Source organism: Fulmarus glacialis, unplaced genomic scaffold (genome assembly GCF_000690835.1).
Source record: "Fulmarus glacialis isolate BGI_N327 unplaced genomic scaffold, ASM69083v1 scaffold24994, whole genome shotgun sequence".
NCBI classification, from domain to species: Eukaryota; Metazoa; Chordata; class Aves; order Procellariiformes; family Procellariidae; genus Fulmarus; species Fulmarus glacialis.
Window position 1 is genome coordinate 3,486 of NW_009206473.1, and position 17,793 is coordinate 21,278.

The following is a 17,793-nucleotide window of genomic DNA, read 5'->3' on the forward strand; positions in this document are numbered from 1 at the left end:
CTACCAGATTTTACAATCATCTGCTTAATAAATAAAAGAGCAATTAATAGAATAATGGTGTTATTCATGTATGAAGAGATTAGACAGAAAACCCGCTTCAAAAAAAAAGGTTTAACTGAACTGGGTAAGGTAATCTAAACTACTTCAAAAAAGCTACTTTTGAAAGTTAATTTAGCTCTGTACTAGTAGCTGATATTTTTATGTAAGTGAAATTACTTGGTCAAAGGAAGAGACAACAGTAAATACACTTTAAGTTACTGTCTTAGGAGAGAGCACAAAATAAACCCCTCCATCCTTGGAAATCTTTAAGACTTGGACTGGATAAAGCCCTCAACAACCTTGTCTAATCTCATAGCTGACCTTGCTTATAGATTCAGAAAAGAAAGTCTTACACAGTAGGAGGTATAAGAGAGTGGCCTTCAAAACTATTGAGAGTATTATTGGGATGAAGAACCACCTACAATTTCAGAGGCTTCTGAATAACTTAACATGAGCCTCTTAAAAAGGCATCATTTCCCCTAAAACAAGTTTCCTGTGGGAAGCACTACTGTTCCAGTTACAGCATTTACAATGGGTGAAGGACTAATGCTTAGAGGACAGTCTGCTTTAAAAAAAATCCTTTGGACAATCTTTTCAAACCACATTTATCCACAGTATGAGAAGGCTAATTTATATTGAATGTTTAGTACCAGTTGAACCGTGATACTGAAGATTTCGTATCAGAGTGGGTATACTGCAGATGCAACCAGAACTAACAGCTGTATTTAAACCTCTGTTCTGTTCTGTGGAGGTCTGCATTACTGAGCTAGAAAATGAACGTATCTGATTTAGAGCAGAAGTGTCCTAAGTGGGAAGAAAAGAACCTCACAGGTGGCTGCTTCAGTAAGAGTGTTCTGGAACTGAACAGCGAATTGGAAGATACGTGCAGCCAACTAGAGGACTTCAGATCCAAGAAGTAATTCCTCCTCTAGTTTAATCAAAAAGTGACCCTTCACTTGTAGACACCTGACAAAGCTTCATATACTTCATTAGTGCTAGCTAATTTACAGCAGCTGATGACCTGGCTCCAGGCAAAAAGCAGAGTTACTAGACACCAATGCAGAATAAACGTGAAGGACTGATGAAGTAACCACCATTGTGGAGAAACAATGTAATTTGTTAAACTGTTTTGTGGTTTTGCATTAGTGTCTTCCAACAGCAAACAGGCTACAGCATTTGCTCCTCTTCCGCAAATGGAATCATTTTTACTATATCCCACCACTTTTTGGACACCCTAAATGAATGGTAAGCCCTTTTAGGAGTTCAATTCAAAGAATACCCTAAATGGGAGCATAAAATATATATATAAAAAAAAGTAGTGCATTGTGCATAAAGAAAGTGTCAGTTACTGAACAGAAGTCCACTGGGCGAGGGCAGTTTGGCCCTTGTTCTCAATTTATCATGAACTTCCAAAATTCCATTTTAAAGCTCTGGTCTCTTCTGCTAAAAATCATTTTGCCAAAAGCAACGTATTCATCCTTTTGTGCTGATAAACCTGTGACGAAACCTTCAAGTGGGACCTCGACTCCTCACCCACTGACCATGCATTTTAGAGTTCTCCTCTGAGCCCTCATAGCAATTGAGCTATGCTCCGATAACTTTGCTAAATGTCCACTCATAAGGTTAATTTTGCTGCTTCTCGCTATAGTAGGTCTGGAGCTGGTTTGTGCACTTAGCAAGCTGGCAGTTCATCAACAGAAAACCTGTAATTCCCCATTCTCATCTTGCAGACCTTTTGCATTCCCCCGTTTCTGCTTCTTCTACCGACCCAAGTAAAGGCAAGTTTTCAAGGAGGGAGACAAAGTCTATAGGTAGATTCCTAGAAGGGGGTTATATGAATCAAGAAAACCTGAGATGCAGCTTATGGCTGCAAGGGAGAGAAACATAATAAAGGTGATTTTGGTGCAGACTGCAAAAGTATGCTACAAATTTGAGACAGTGGATGGATAGGCCAAAGGAGGAAGAAGGGCAGTACCTGAGACTTGGGCTAGTAAGGATGGTGTGGATACATCCAGTTGTTCAGCTGAAGTGCCATCCGTTGTTCACTCTCCCATCTCGACATTGCTGTGGTTTCGAGTCTTGGCATCACTCAGGCCATAGGATCAATTTCCACTGCAATCACATGTACATCATTCTTGATATGTGGTAACCGCAGTAACCAGAAGTGGTGCAATTCAAGTCATTTAGAAGCCTTGCTCAGATTTAGTGTATACAGCATATGCTTGACATTTGTTCAGTGAATTTAGATTTGACACAATTAAAGTTTGGAAAGATTTCAGAGAAGAACTATGGGAATAAATCTAGATCTGGAAAAGTACTTATACTTGACCTGTTCAATCTATACTGAGTTTACTGAAAGGCAGTTTGGCTTAGTCTCCAGAATTCAACACGACAAAAAATCCTGTAAAGGAAGAATCATGAGTCTGGGCACAAAGACATAAGAAGGTTCAAGATTGTTGGTAGTTAAATTAAGGTAGAAATAGAAGCCAATTATTTGTAATTGGCAATGAACAGCTTGCTAAAAGCAGTAAGCCAACAGATGAAGAAGTGCTCAATATTTAATTATGTTAGTAAAAAAACCCCACAAACACAATAAAGGAGAAAGAAGTTGATTGGGGGGGAGGGGGAACAGGAAGGGCCATTTACTTAAAATGATGCCTTTGTTTTTAGTTAGCTGACTCTAATACAGTCTCTCTGAAGTATTTGGCCAGATAAAGCTATCTGAGAGCCACTACTCATTATCGTTGAAACCTATGGAATGGGAAGGTTCCAGAACACTGGAAAAATAGAAAAAACATCCCTAAACTTAAAAAAAAAAAAAAAGAAAAAAAGAAAAAAAAAAAGAAAGAGCACATGCATGAACTGGGCAGTTATGGAACAGTCGGTCTACTTTCAATTCCTGGAAAAATATATTGGAACAAATGAACTATTTTTAGAAGATAATAGGTTGATAAGTAACAGCCCCAGACTTGTTAGGAGCAGATTGCATCAAACTAATCTCTTCTACTGTGACAGGCTTAACAGGCTCACGGATGGGGAAATGTGGATATCATTTAACTTAAGGGAAGATTTGACGCTCCTTACAGGCAACTTGCATGAGTAAGCTCAGCAAACTTTGGACAAAATAATGGATGTGCAAGAGACCAGCTGAAGATGACATGTGCTCAAAGTAATTGCTAATATCACTATGAAAAGTTGTATCAAATCAGTTTCTGTGGGCACAGACATTATTCCACCATACAAATATACAGTTATAAATACACACAAATGTAATTTTAAATTGCACATTTGGGAGAAAGGGGGGACTAAGCACTTCAGAGGTCAAGAACAGAATTGAGAGTAATGTGGGCAAATTAGAGAAATGGTCTAAAATAATTAGGAAATAAATCAAGGTTAATATTTGTCCTTTTTAAGGAACAGTTCACTGCACAAACACAGGAGAAGTAGCAGCTAGCCAGCAGTCCTGTAGAAAAGGACCTGGGGTTAGAGTGGATCACAAACTGAACATGAGTCAACACTGCCATACTCTTGTGAAAAAAGCAAACATACCGAGACGTATAAACAGAAGTGCTGTAAGATACGTAAAATAAACCTTCCACTCTACTTAGGCCTCTACTGGGATACTTTGTCCATCTTAGGAGCCTTGCTTCAAGATGATACCTAGAGACAAAAACCACTGGAACAGATTCTGTGGGCAGCTGGTGGAACCCCCATCATTACCCAACTTCTTACAAGCACCTAAATACCTATTAGGAATGGTTCAAGTGTAACTAATACTTCCTTATCTATGGATTAGATATCCAAAAGTCTCTTCAAGCCTTAATTTCCACAGGTTTACATTACTTTACATTACAAGATCTGTGCGATCATAAATGAATTTCTTATACCATCATTCCAGCCCACATTGTTTAGCTTGGTAAGGAAATCTTCCTAGGACTTTAATGTGTTTGTATCAGCTGAAGATCAATCTTTTTGGTTATAGTAGTCACATCTGAATGGAAATTCACAAATATTTCAACCACTAATCATGCATCTTGCTGTATAAATTCCATCTTCCACACTAAATGATCAAGTACATTTTATTGAAAACCAAAAAGCTAGCCTAATATAACTAACAGAGGGGTGTGGAAGGAAATGGAATAGTCAGTCCTAAACTCTAATCAAAGAAGAGTCAGGCTAAAAATGAAAGGTGGGAGAAGAAATTTTATACCACAAACTCTTCCTGCCACTGCATAAGGCAGGTTATGTTAGAGCTGTTAGGAACTGAGTAGATGTCTGGCAATATGTTATAAAGCATTCGTTCAGTACTAGTTTCTTATCAAAATGAAATGCTGGAAAACATGTTTGGTTTCTCTAGCAGTTTCTAAACAACAACAAGAAGAATGCTAAAAAACAGTGCACATGACTTTCCCACGGGCAGTGATACCATGACAGGAACTATCAACTAAGTAGCGTTACGGGGGAGGTCAGTCCATACACGCTGCTACTCCTCATAGTCCCTTCTGTAACAATACTTGTGAAAAAACAACAGCTGTAGTTTTGCAAGGCAATCCACAGAGGAATGGCATTTCAGAGGTTAAAAGCTTATACCACACGTTGTATGAAGTAGACTTCGGCCCCTTTAAACTGGGAATAGGTGTTGAGTCAGCTCTCTGCACCAAGGCCAAATCTCGGAATGAAGGGGAGCCAAGGCTGACAGGCCATCCCGTCAGGCCACGACGACGGAGGATACAGAGGGGAGAACAGACGAGGGGAATACGAACTGTAAAAGACTGATGCTTGAGCTTAGAGATGTGGCTATTCCACAGGCCATAATAAAAGTAAAACATGTAAAAAAGACAGTACAGGTTAGAAAAAGATTGCAAACTGATTCATACGAGCGAGTCGTGCGTTACTGTCCTCTGCTGCCTGAAACAGGAACTTTTCTACTCTCAGCAGGAGACAGCCTGCTCAAACTGTGAATAGCAGTCAAGGATCCCCTCTGTGCAAAGCAGGAAGACCTAGAAGGTCTATCTTAGTTATTGGGCTGTCTCCATATCACAGTCTGTGCAATTCCTAAAGCGATCTAAAATGTAAAGCACATCCCGAGTTTTTCATTCTGTATGCTGTTTTCGATTCAGCACAGAGGATCTTAAATCACCCCCCAGCTGTTTTACATACATACATTGTCATTCACCATAGAAAACCTAACTGTACACACTACATAGAGGTACAAGTACTGTAATAAGAAAACATGTAGGAGCACACACAAGCAATGCCTCCCCTACTCCCCCCCCACATCTGAATGGGATCCCCCCACGATCTAAGGTAGGGGTGCATGTGTATGTGTGAATGAAATGGCAGTTGTAAAGAAATGCTGCTTTTTAGAAAGTAAATCTTACCTCCTTCTCTAAATTTAGCTCTGTAGAGTCATTAGAGGCAAAGCGCAGTATCTCTATTTATGGGAAATAGTTTATACTTGCTTTGCAAGCTAATGCAGTCCCATTTACTTCACAAAGCTGTGCAGTGAGTCATGTTACCCAGCAACATTCACACACCCATATGAACTAAGGAAGCAGAAACTCTTGCTCACTTGCTTTCTCCTTTCCTTCTGGGATATTCTTGAGAAACAGCATCCGCTAGTAACAGTTCAGAATAATGACATTCCTATGAAGCAGACAGCGACTGGTATGGATAAAACAAACTGTAATATAGAAAATATGAAAGGAAAAATAAAGTGTATTCCAAAATAAGTTTTTAATTCCTTCTCTTAAGCTTGTATCTGAGTTCAGCAATTTGAAAGGTGTTACTCCATGTCAAAGCTAAACCTATGCAGTTGTGAATACCTGCCAGAGAATTGCTTTTCTCCTCTATCTATCCAAAGATTTCCTGCATTGGATCTAGCAATTGTATAGTTGAAAGGGGAGTGAGAGTAGTGAAGCTATCCACAGGAAAGCTTTTTTTTTTTTTTTTGCCTTTTTTTTTTTTTTTCCTTTGCTCTCTCTCTTCAATCACCCAGTTGACCAAATTAACTTCATGGCCACATGATCCCCAGATTCAACCCACAGGAAGTGGGATATATCACTTAGGTGGCAAGGCTCAGTTACATCAGATTAGCTACAAAGTGAAATTGCACTCTTACTTATTCTCTTGACTAAGCTATGTGGTCATTATAACTATCAAGGCTGATCTAGGCTGTCACATACTACACGCATACCTAAGAAGCCCAGACCTGCATTTCATGCTTAAACCTTACAGAAAATACACTTACCTCTTTCAAAAAGATTTTGAGTATTTTTCCATGGCAAGTCTATTCTCCACTGTTAATTCTTAAGTATTCATTACTCAGCAGAGAAGTCAATGCTAATACGCACAAAATAAGAATTATAATTTACAACTTCACAAGTTTAGACAACAATATTATATTACTTTTCACTGTGTGCATGACTAGGTAAGGTCAGACCATCTTGGTGTGACCCTAATCTTCTGACAACCTCTATAGTCTCTTAATTCTGAGTTCTGAATTGGGAGTTGCATGTTAGTTTTTTCTGTTATTGTTTGTTTTTTTTTCTTTTCCTTTTCTTGCTCTACACATGTACAATGCCTGCTAATGGGGGCTGGGACCACCTCAAAGCATACAAGCAACAACAGGCAATACCCAGGTACACCCATTGATCTATTAATGGCAATATGCAACAAATTACATCTGATCATATATTGTTCACTTTCTACTCAATTAATTCTCTTAATATGTTGAATAAGCAACAATTACAGAAGTGCCTAAATGAAACCAGAGTTTAGGTTTCATTGAATTTTGCTTAGAGGTTTAAAAATAAAAAGAAAAAAAAAGAAAAAAGTTATCCACCACCATGTTCTTATGCCGCATCTTAGAGAAGCCAAACCAGGTTTTTGGCATTTCAAATTGGTTAAGCTAATATACATACCCTTTAAGCAGTAGTTGACAATACTCTATCATCAGTATTCTTAAGTAGCTTTTTAAATTACATATCAACCAAATACGCTTTCCATTCCAGTTTTACAAACTACTCCATTCTTCCATATTTTCTCTCTTCCAGACATAATGCATTGATACCCAGTGATTGCCTCAAGCACAGTCTAAGGTGGTGGTGGGGGGGAAATCACTGCAAAAGAGATAGAACAGTGACTTTTTTTGATTACAAAACCAGTGACCTCAGGGCCTCTTTAAAATGCAGTATGAAAACAAAACTATGACAATAATCTGTGCCATGGCTTTGAAATGATGATTTCAGCCAAACCAGCAAAGTTTCCAAACTGTTGCCAATGCACCCTCGACGTCTCCCAGAAAGGCAGCAGTGAAGTGTCTCGCGTACTTTCTCTCTGACTAGGCAGACCACGCCTGGAACACAGGCAACACCTATATCACATTTACCAGAGGGCCTCTCCTACTATCCATAGGATATAGGGGCATCTCCCAAAAGTTACCCATTTGTGAATGAGACCAGAGTAGTCGTTTTAACTGCAGAAAGTACAGATTAATTCAAAGCGAAAGAGAAAAGAGAAACCACAAACCTGTGTGAAAAAGCCCAAACCTGTTTACCAGAGATATCCAGCATAACATACAGCATATCACCCTCACCTTACCTTAACATAAGTATAGGATGGTTTGAGGTGGTTCTACCCAGCTACTCTCAACACAACAAAAATTGCTTCTGCTACCATCCAAGCAGCAGTGGAACTGGTTTTCAATGGTTATTAAGGTAAGCCATGGTGATTAAGCATGATTTATAATCCTGTCATTCTTACGACATGCTAGGCAAGTCTCACTCCAAAAGTACCCACCAGGTTTAAAAAAAATGATCTGTCATCACTGTACTTGAGAGTGTGGATATACAGTTCTCAGTTACCTTCTAACAGGCATACGTCAGAGGTTTCAAAATAGACACAAAATTCCCAGTGGATGAATTATAAAGCACGTCTCATATTACTGCAGCTGGAGATGCACGCAAAACATTTATCAGTATAACCACATTTTTTCTGGTTGATTTGAGGCATATATAGTTTCTACTGCAGTGCTACATTACTTGCAAATGTAACAGAAACTGCAGAGTTTAAATAATAAAAAAGAAGGGGGTTAGCACACATGCACAAAGTAACTGTCCTGAGCCCTTTTCAATCAGGCAAGAGAAAGCAAGAGCATGGAGTACAGCCCTGCCTACCAGAAGTCACTGTTTGCAGTGAAAGTGAGATGAAATGAAGATGTAAATGTGAAACTAGCCACAGGTGCAGTGATTTTAAGGTTTTCACCTCCATAGCTTGGTGGAATAAAATGGCAGAAGGCTTAGTCACCAGAAATAAAGAAAAATCAACCAGAATAAATTTGCCACTTGGCTCTAGAAGTCATAAACTTACCAAAACTTTACAGACAACTCACCTCAATTGGGAATTATTATGAGCAATACCACTTGCAGTATACAATGCACAAACTTCTGTCTTTTAATTCCCTTCTCCTTGTTAAGCAGGACAGTTTAATCCAGCGTACCTATACCTGCCTTTTCTTGTATTTTATACTTTGATTGTTGAATTTTGTTTTAAAAGTGAATAGCTGCAACGTGTGGATGTTAAATAAAATAACTAGTTATTAGGAAGAATCACATGATTGACTCATATTCTATACAAAAAATAAGAATTTGGGTACTATTTTCTTTTTCCCAAATACTAAGCAGAATTACACTATACTGGAAATTAGTTACATCGTTGCCAATTGTCACTTAACTGAAAAACTAGACTTGCATCATACTGATATCCTTAAAAATCTGTCACTTTTAACTTAGCTGACATGTAAAACATGAAGCTGATTTTATGCAGACAACAGAGACTGCACTGGCCAGAGGCTTTTGCTGGAGGAAGCGTTACCCCGTGGCTGGAATCCCTTCCCAGCGATGCTGCTTATCGTTGTGCCAGAGCCTCCTGCTTTCCAGACCCCTAGTTTGTGCCTTCACAAAAATTAGCCAGTGTTTAGCTTTTAGCTCCCCTCCTGTGTTACCTATTTTCTAGATGTGAGAACCTTCCACTATGGAACCAACTGTATATTTAGTCTGACAAAGAGAAATAAGAGAAAACTGTTTACCTTCGCATCATAGCTATCTAGCACTGAAATCCTGCTAATCTAACAGTCACAAGCCAATTGCTGACTTTTCTAAAGCTTTGGGGCTGCAGAGCCTCATTTACATGGTACGGAGGCTTTGAAGAGCAGCAAGTCACTCACAGTACTGGTTCCCACTCTCCAACTGCCTCACCCCCCCATCTCTTCCAAGCAGCTGTCTGTTATACCATCTTATGAACAATGGCAATAAGGCAACATAATGCCAAGATACTTGGGAATTGATTGAAGTCACTCAGATGGAAAACACTGGACACGCAAAGACTAGCTATTCATACTTCATTATCATTTCATTAATATATCACTAACCAATACATCTCTGCCTACCTATTTAACGTCATTTTTCTCTCTGAAGGAGTCAAGTAGGTCTACTCAAACCTTTACATGAGCAGAACTACCACTGGGCCTCTTTCCTTTTGAGGATGATAATAAGGGTTAGGGTTCAATGTGAACCCATTTTCATTTAAAGCAAAGGCTCTAGGACACAATTACAGCTGGAGGCAGTGATTTAAAACAAACTGCATGGGGGGATGGAGGGGCATTGGAGGATACTTTGAGGCATGGCAGAGGCCTATTTGGGAAGGTTTGGTACATTTCTTTACAAGTAGTTCTCAGATGAAAATCAAGTGCAGTAAAAGCAATATGCAAAAAGCGAAAATAAATAATCTTTATTGACTGAGCTAACTGACTTGCTGATCTTGAGATTTTTGAAGGATCAGCATTTTAGGAGAAATCATTTCCATCTGATTGCCTTGAATTCTTATAGTGCCTTATCTGTATTGTCTTCTGTGCCATCTTACACATGTATGAACTGCCTACCGGGTGGCTGGCAGGAGAGGGGGGTGCTGGCTGAGGACAGCCGTGCTAGGGCAGAGGCCTGCCATGGCTCTCCATTGTTGCAGAAGCATGCACCAGCTCAGCACTGCCCCGCTACACACTCTAAATCCCCACTTTTGTGTTTCCTCGCTGCCAGAGATAGCTGCTCTGAACAGCAGCCTCCTTGCCTGGCACACTGAGACAAAGAAACGTACAACCACATAGTTATACTTCATGACTCAGCTGAAAAGACATGAGTCAAACAGCAACCTCCTCAGAACAACAGGAGCTGCATATTAACCATCCATCTGTGCGTGCGGTTGTGATTTTGCACCGTATTTTGTGATTCAGAAGAATTAAAACAGGCACAGAGGAAGAGGAAACCTGTAGAGAGATTTATTTTTTCCTCCTGTAGGAAGACATCTGCCTTTCTAAAAGTGCGTTTGTACAGGTTGTACATTCTCTGAGCAGTGAAACTTTCATCTGGGCTTCAAAGTGACACACTTACTATTTAACTTTAATTGAGTAGAAGCAGACAGATGGATTTAGTTTGGAATTTTGTTTTGGTCTGTTGCGCTTTTTTTTTTTTTTTTTTTTTCCATTAGATCCTCAGTTAGAAGTGAAGCCAGCTGCTTATAATTCAATTCCAGCAATTCAAACTGGTTGCTTGCATTTTCACTGCTTGTTTAATACAGTTGGTATTTCAATGGTCAAAAGTAACCTTTGAAGTTAGCACTCCGTTAAGAGGAGAGCTGGGGGGAGGAATCACAGCTTCTGTGGCTTGTGATTTTAGTGTGTTCTTAGATTGATTGAAGAAGACTGCTGTGGATTGATTGTCACAGCCTGTTTCAGTAAGGGTTGAATCCCAAGAATGTAGCAATGTATGCAAAGTTATAGATATCTATTACATCTAAACTTCAGTGAACACATTTTGCATGTGCTTTGACTGGGGTAGTCAAAACCTCAGCAGCTGCCCAGCTCTAGAGACAGTTCTGCCCACATACGTCCATTTTTTACATTAAAGGTCCTGGCTGCACACAGACAGCTACACAGACCTTTGATGTACAGCTGCTTGGTACCCCTGTTTTCTTTCTAAACCTTTCACAGCTCCACAAACATCATGCAGTCCTTGTTCTCAGCTCTTGTCGATGAGAGGACTGATGAGGTGGGCTGTTCACAAAAAAAGCTGCCCGTTTTCTCTTAAAACAGGGAGTAAGTGCTGATTATTTAATTCCACCCCCCGTTCTGTGACAGAAGGGCGGGATGAGGCTGATTTCCACCCTTTGCCTGCAGGAATTCAAGCCCACTTCTCCCATGGGAGGGAGAGTTTAGGCCTGTGACAGAGAACTGTGAGTTCTGTTGCTGGCAACATGTACTTTACCAGTTACACATGACAACACAGCTTTGCCACATGCCATCTCCTTTGCAGATTTGGCTTTAGGTCATACTACAGCAAAATATTTTAACAGATGCTTAGCTCTAAATAGCTGCTTAAAGTACCATTGGCATCAACATGACTCTACAGAGAGATGCTAAGTTAACACCGCTGTCCCTGTGTGAATATTGTTCCACAGTGTGATCCTTCTCTATTGCTATGTAGATCTTATATTTGCCAGTTTTCTCTACTTTCAAAACCATGCAGAGATGCTTAGCAATTCTACCAGCTATGTATTAACAATTCAAGTATCTTGATTTCTCATTTTCTCCATGCAAGGGCTTTTAAGCTTAAGCAGAAGCTATTTTCATAGCAGAAAATATTAACGTAAGTAACTGCATTGGAAGCAGATTCCAAAATATGCACATCTCTGAATCCGAAAGAAAAAAGATGAAGACTGCACTAACTAAACAACATTCCAGACAAAAATTTAAGCCTTTCTGTAGCTATTCCAAATTAATTTATAGTTCAACATACAGCTGAACCAGTTATCCAGTCATGCATATTTAAAAAAAAACCTTCAACTTCAGTCTCAGACCTTTAGTCAGGCCTGCTGACTGCAGGAGCAGTGCTTGACTGTGCAAAATGAATGCCAGTTATGATGAAGGTAATGACAGAGACTTGATGGCAAATCAGACTGTGACAAATAATTAATTCCTCTATAATTGCTATGGGCTTTATTTTCCATTCTATCTGAGCAGAGCAACACATTATTACCTCCTTTCCACTGGACAGCAAAAATCACTCACCCCTCCCCTTAAAGTTATTCTGTACTTTCCCAGCTGAACAAAACAACCATGCAAGATGCACTGACCATGCATAGCATGCAAATTTGAAAGCATCATAAGTCAGTCAAGTCAAAACCAAATTTTACTTAGTGACATTTTGTATATTCATACAGTTTAATTTTAAGATCATTCAGAAGACAGCCATTTTTTGGTGTTATTAGAGGAAACGCCATCCTTTCTTCCCCCCCGCCCCATCCCAGCCCTTCATGCAAAAGGCAGTTGAAGTGTTTTTGCTTAAATAATAGCATTAGAGTGACTTAATGCTCAGTGGGACTGGCAGACTTAGATCTTAGAATAGAATATTTCAGTTGGAAGGGCCCTACAACGATCATCTAGTCCAACTGCCTGACCACTTCAGGGCTGACCAAAAGTTAAAGCAAATTATTAAGGGCACTGTCCAAATGCCTCTAAAACATTGACAGTCAGTGTCAGTCTTGAATTGAACTGCAAAATATACTCCATTTCAGTTTCCTTTTAAAGATGGCCACTGCAATGATTCTCTTTATATTGTCACATTATCACAAGAACTACCTGCGATTTTTAAAATATTGTGTTTCCCCTAAATTGCTTACAAATTATCAGTTGTTGGAGGACTCTTGCTTAACTTCCTTTTAATGAGTACATGGAAACTCTTTTTTTCCCCTTCAGCAGAGACTGTTTAAACTTGTAGATGCAGAGGGCACTTGTCACTTCTTGTTCGCTATGAAGCCCAGATGGTCAGGGAAAAAGGAGTGGGAGAAAGATGGTTGTTGGTGTGTTGTTGTTGTTTTTTTTTTTTTCCCCACCACCCCCGCCCCGTCCAAATCAAAGCCAAACAAACCCTCTGGCTCCTCATCTATTAAGTCTTCTCAGCTAGTAAAATGATTCAGAAATAGAAGATTAGTATTTACTGCTAGCATGCTTCAGCAGAAGACGTAGTCAGAGAAACATCAGCAGAACCATGTTTTCCATCAGAAAACGTGACAATATCCAAGTCTGGCTGAGCTAAGCTTATTAAGTGTCTACAATGGAATTTAATTGAGGAAAAGACCAGAAAAATTAATGTATTATTCTGAAGCAGCCATACGGAAACTTCTGTATACTACAAAAAGATTTTAAGAAATTCCTTTCATGAAAATTCCTTCCAATAACAGTTTATGAAAGGCTATTATCACTTTTCACTCAGCTCTACTCTAGAGCAAAGGGCTATCCTTCAAAGGGAGGGGAAGGCAAACAGAATTTTGGCTGAATAAGCCACACTTTCTTTCCATTGCCGTGCCTTGGGCAACTCCCAGGCACCCTCTCTTGCAGAGTGTTGCAACCTTGTACAGGTTATGTTGCAATAAGAGCAAAGTTACTATTATTCTAAAGTTAATCTGCATTCACTTGAAAATGCACATCAGTACCTGAACCTTCTTTTTAATTACTCCACTACCTGAGCTTTCATGTTTTGTGTCTGATCCAGGCCTGAACTCTGCCAGTGTAATCTTAGTAAATATGCTACTGAGAAGCAAAAATCAATTCAGCATTTTTGGAGCTTACACAGGATAAGGAAAATTACTTCTCTAAAATAACGTGCAACTCTTTTAGGACAGCACTGCTTAACTGATAAGGCCAAACAATTCAAATTTCACGAAATAACTTTTCTCAAAGAAATGCAATTTTCACTAGATTGAGTTATGACTCTTTTGAGAACTACATTGGCCAGATGTGTATTGGAGCTTCTTAGAAATTACCAAGTGTTACGTTAAATTAGATCAATGGTTTTACACACAATAAAAAACTGATTTCTATGTCAAGGATTTGAATCATATAGATGTAGTTTTAGTTTAAAATGTATGACCAACCACCATTATGGCAGTTTTATGAAGGAAGGGAAGTTGAAAGGTTGCAATGGTGATTTAATTGGGAGGGTATCCACTTTCTCACTCAAGGTAGCAGTTTTTTTATCCTCTGGCATGCCTTTGTGTGCCCCCCCCATTTGCTACACTGGGATTTAAATAACTGCTGGTGTCTTCTTGCAGTTCTTTTTCTGGCTATTTGAATCTTACAACATGTTAATAACTAACACCCTGACATAAAGCAGTTACTGGGCCTACAGGCAACTCTGCTGGGTGGAGGGCAAGAAAATCAAATAAATATAACTCATTGTTTTACTCTCACATTAAACATGGCAAGAATTACTTCTGCAACATACTACATACACCATCACATAAAGTGTAAATAAATGAACCCTTTCTTAAGCTATTTTTCAGAATTATAAACATATAGTCCATTAGATACAGAATTGTAGAAATATTAATAACTGTTGTATGAGTGAAGCATGAAGCAGGCAAATCAGCAAAGCTTTAAGTTGACTCTAGCACGGTCTGATTTGTTAGATTAAACAAATGCATTTTAAAAAAATGGCTCATTATATTTCTTCACAGAAAAGACACCAACACAAGGCTAACCAACTTCTCTCTAAGTACTTATGCCCACGAGATCCTCTTTATATTTTCAGGATTATCTATTTCACTGTTGGTGAATACACTACTGCTAGTGTGGTGGTTTCCTCCCAGTGGGCACCGTAATAGCAAAATGTGTTAATACCAAATCATTCATGTCAAATTATATCCTTTCCTTAGCTTCAAGTCAGACATATCTTCTTCAGTATAACAACTCAGGCTGGTGCCCTTGCACTAATAGAGACAGGATCTTTACTGACAGGTCTCGGAAAAGGATTTGGCCAGCCACCAACTGTTTGAGTGACAATCACTTTGATTTATTTCGTTTGATTTGATTGCTCTTATATCATGTGATTTAAGAGTAGACATTCAGCTTTTTGCGATACAGGTACACAGGAGAAATGGGAGACCCTCTTAAGATGCCACTCATTGTAACAGCTTACAAAACACAATAGCAGTGTTTTAGTTGTGATGGTTGAGCTCATAATGTAAAAGAAGAGGCTTAAAGTTTAAAAGCATCTCTCTCTTTCCCAGATGCTCTAAGTGATCTAACAAAGACGCTACCTTTCCATACAAACTTTATCTCACTTACCTTCGTAATGTGTAGGCTTCCTACCCAGCAGCTTTCCTTCCTAGCAAATGCTAAAAATATTGGAAGACCTGTTAAACTCAAAAGGTAGTTCATTTATCATGGAATCAAACATTCCCAGAAAGTAGAAGAGGAGAAACTGGCAAATAAGTGAATAAGTGATTGAAAGGAGAAGCCAGAAAAAAGATATATCACAGGAACAATTCAACTTCCAGGAAATGAACTAAGATGACCCTTTCACACAGCAAATACAGTTGTTACCAGTTAGAGGGACATGTAGATGGGGAAGCACCATGCACGAGTGTCTATACATTATGAACAGCTATATAAACCTTCACTAGTTTAGCATTAAAAAAAGCCTACGTAAGTTAACTCATATTTTTGGGTGTCAAATACTTCAGACTTCTTTAAGGTGCATGACTGACAGTTGGTACCCTTGGAACAAAGGGATAGTGAATTGAAAAACACACCCATTACTTTATGGCCTTTCCTCTTTTGAAAAGCATGATGAAGGAACTTTTCCAAGCTGTAAAAGACTGTGGTTCAGATCTCGGGTCAATACCCATGTCACATGCTGTAGGATACTCTGTGAAGAGTTACTCCATCTCTGTTACTAATGTTGGTAGAACTTTGCACTAAATGTTCCAAAAAATATTTCAGCAGAACTACGGCAGAAGGAGACATTGAGAAGAATGCACTTAAAAATACCTGGCAACTCTAACACATGCTCCCAAAGCAGTGGCTCAATTCCTGCTCTGAAATGGGTGAAATCTGGTTTTGAACCCGCTTCCCTTATTCCAGGTGGACATCCTAATTAGAGGGTCTTGATGGAATGGAGAGCAAAACTTCTTACTCTGGTATACCTGTTAAGGAAACGCAGCAAAAAATAACAATCACAGGATTGTTTCAGGAAAACAGTCACCACAAAAAACCTGACCAATTTTTGTCAAAATCCTGTGTCACACAGGTGAACTGAGACAAGAGGTACTCAAAGCCCTTGTTACTTCTGAAAGTACAGAATATGAGATTTTTGAACAGATGAACCTGACAGAGAGCTGTGCAAACAGGAACATGGCGATGCAATAGAAACAGTATCATGATTAGCAGAAAATATTTTGACAGCTTTTTTCTACAGATTTTCCTTTTTGTGAGCATGATGCAGAAAGGTAAAACTTAAGCGGTTTTGGGGGTTTTCTTGTTTCTGTGTTATGTGTTAAGAGCCTCGCTGAATCCAGAGCAAGAATCCCATCCTATGTTTTGATACTTTTAAAAATAAAATTGGAAATAGTTATGCACTACTAAGTTAACTGTAGCCTGCTGTCTAGAAATAATATACGGATTTACAGCAATTTTTTCAGTCCCACTTTCCAAGTTCACTTTGAAGTTACACGGTATACAAAATGAGTATTAATGGTGCATTAGATGAGAAGAAAACAAAATCTAGCATGCTGGTCAAATATTTCTAGACTGCTCAGTTCCTGATATGCCTAAAATTGATTCAGTTTTAACAGAATCCAGTTCAGGCTCATTTCAGTGATATAGAAAATGTCAACATTCACTGCTACTGCATCTACTCCCTTAAGTATCTATTTTTTAATTTTGATATTCAACTGAACTCTTTTCAAGGAAAAAGACTAAAAGCATGGGAAGCTGAAGTTTCCAACTTCCGAACAGACGAAATAGCAACCTTGTCCATATGTTGCCCTGCTCATGATCTCTGGAAAAGCAAAAGACACAAATTAATTTAATCTATATCCAGAATTTTTTTTTTTTTTGAACTTTTTTTTTTCTTCCTTTTTAACCAAGGCTACTGAAAGAGTACAAATTTCTGTAAACACAAAGTGAAATTATTCCTTTAAATACAGTGTCAGGTGGAAGATAGTACTCACCTATAAAGCTTCTGAAGCAGGTAATTTTCCAGGAAAAATATTAACCATCCCTTAATCCAGTTACCAATCTTGTTCAGCATACTTTGAGAATGGTGTTTTAACTTCAGGGAGATAGTAATTTTCAACAACAGATGCACATGTAAATATTCATTCCATTTATTGTGGAAACACTGAAGACACAATATAGCTTTAATATACTCCCACCAAACAACTACTAATTTAATCTGAACTTCACACTGTTTATTGTGGAAATGCTGCAGACACAAACACAGATCTAAACACAGTTCCACCATCAGAGAACATGACACTTCAAGGAAGGTCAAAACAAAATGGCTCTTAAAGCTAAAAAGAAGAGGCAGATGCCATTTCCTAGAAATGAAGGAAGGTAGGCTCCACTGGAGCAGATTTAGTACTGGGCTTTTCTTTTGGAATGGTGGTAAATGAAAAACCCAGAGCCCAGTGATTTTTCTTTTTTACCTAATTGCTCCAATCCAGGAATCTTTGGCACAGGAATTTTCCTTTGCTTTGTGACTACAAGATTATTCAGCCATTTGTTCTTAACAAGGCCACTGTTTTCATAGACTTCGTTTAATCCTACTGTGTGGCATTCAAATGCATGTTGTGCAAAGGATGCTCTTGAGTGTCAAATTCTATGTTGATAGGAGACAAACAGCATCAGGTTATTGCACT